This window comes from Mus caroli, chromosome 13, assembly GCF_900094665.2.
Source record: "Mus caroli chromosome 13, CAROLI_EIJ_v1.1, whole genome shotgun sequence".
Taxonomy (NCBI): domain Eukaryota; kingdom Metazoa; phylum Chordata; class Mammalia; order Rodentia; family Muridae; genus Mus; species Mus caroli.
The window spans coordinates 75,281,995-75,284,389 of record NC_034582.1 but is presented as its reverse complement, the minus strand read 5'-3'; positions in this window follow the sequence as shown (position 1 = coordinate 75,284,389).

The window sequence follows — 2,395 nt, the reverse complement described above, 5'->3', positions numbered from 1 at the left end:
CTGGTAGTCTTGGGTTCTATAAGAGAGCAGGCTGAGCAAGCCAGGGGAAGCAAGCCAGTAAAGAACATCCCTCTGTGGCCTCTGCTCAGCTCCTGCTTCCTGACCTGTTTGAGTTCCAGTCCTGACTTCCTTTGGTGATGAACAGCAGTATGGAAGAGTAAGCTGAATAAACCCTTTACTCCCCAACTTGCTTCTTGGTCATGATGTTTGTGCAGGAATAGAAACCCTGACTAAGACAGTGTCTACAGATGGGTTGAATCCCCAGGTGGGGCAGTCTCTGGATAGCCTTGCCTTCAGTCTCTGCTCCATTCTTTGTCCCTGCATTTCCTTTAGACAGTAACAATTCTGTATTTTTGAGATGGACGGGTGGCCCCATTCCTCAACCAGGGGCAGTGACTAACCTCTGGATAGGGTCTCTATAGGTTCTCTCTCCCCTTTGTTGAGTATTTTAGGTAATGTCATCCCCATTGGGTCATGGGAGCCTCTTCATTTCCTCACGTCTTGAACTTTTTAGTGGCTACCCACAGCTTCCTATCCCCGATTGCTATACACCTCCATTCAATTTCCTGATCCTCATACATTACATTAATGCTTTATCTATTTAATAAGTATATCTTGAATTCACTTCATGGTCTAGCTACTGCTCTAGCCACTTAAAGTCCAGTAGTGGAAAACAATAGAGACAACTTACCTTCTCTAATGGAATCTGCATTTTTAACAGTGGAGTTATGGAATGAGTATGTTCACCCAAATGTTTGGAATGTAATTATAAGTAGTGAAAATATTGCAAGGACAATAAAGTACGATGTGAGCTATGGGTAATGGATTGCCAGCAGGGGCTCACCATATACCCATATACTCATCACAGAGCTGGAAGAGATGGTTTGCTTATCTTCCCAAGAGCTGAGACCAGACTACTGCCAGGAACAAGCCAACGTATCTCCTTCTGGCAGCCTGGGTCAAAGATTGACACTGGAGGAGGGCAGCCTTCAACCTTGTTACTTAAAAAAAAAAGATTTATTTATTTTTATTTATAGGAGTATGCTGTTGCTCTATTCAGATACACCAGGAGAGCACATCAGATCCCATTATAGATGGTTGTGAGTATAGATGTGATAGCTGAGAATTGAACTCAGAATCTCTGGAACAGTGCTTTTAACCACTGAGCCATCCTCAAGCCCAACTTTGCTCTGAGTAATGTTAACCATGTGGGCTGCTTTTTCAATTCAGACAACATTGTCTGCTCAGCTTCAGTTACAACAAAACCAGCAAATGTAATAACCAAAGCTGATTTTTAATTTTTTTTTCTATTTCTAATCCTGTGACACTTTGATAACAAATTAAGGGATATTGATGCCATCTTGAAAAACTGAGGCTCTTGCCATCTTGAAAAACTGAGGCTCTTCAATTTTAATAAACTTGTCCTGTATCATGTAGCTAGTAAGACACGGAGAAGAAACAAAACTTTAAGATTACATGTATCCATTTATATGTGTGGTGTATGTGTGTGTGTTTGTGTGCCTGTATATGTGTGTGTGTGCATGTATACACGTGTGTGCATGTGTGTACGTGTGTGTGTGTGTGTGTGTATGTATGTTGGGGTATGTTGTGTTGCATATGTGCTACATGTATCCTTCCACTATGTGGGTCCCAGGAATTGAACTCAGGTTAATAAGCTTGGCAACAGATGACTTTACTTAATCAGCCACCTTGGCAACTCAAGAAAACCCAGGTGATTTTAATGCTTAGCTCTTCCCACTGTTGCCAATTCCTAGATTTCACCCTGATATTTGTGGGAAGAGACCAGATAAAACCCCACTACAAGAAAACCTATAGCCTCAGAAGAGACAGCATTCTATAGCTGAAACCTAAAAATATATACTTTTGTCTTATAAACATATATTATCAAATACAAACCAAAATTTTAGGTTAAGGTATCATTTTTTAATATCTAGAATTCAGGATATATTATTAATTTTTGAGCATCTTACTCAATAATCTAGACTGACTTAGAACTTCCATGTATTCCAAGCTACCCTTCACGTTATGTTGATTTTTTTTTTTTTTTACCTCCTCACTGCTGATATTACAGGCACAAGGGGCTGTGCCAGGCCCAAATCCAAGACATATTTTATGGTTATTTACAGTCTTAGTTACTTTTCTATTGCTGTGGCAAAATGCCATGACAAGGCAACTTGTAAAAGAAAGTATTTAATTTGGTCTCTTCAAAAAGTTGGTACTGATGATGGTGGGGCAAAGATATGGGAGCAGAAATATCTTTTTTTTTAATACTTTTTATTAGGTGTTTTCCTCATTTACATTTCCAATGCTATCCCAAAAGTCCCCCATACCCTCCCACCCACTCCCCTACCCACCCACTCCCACTTTTTGGCCC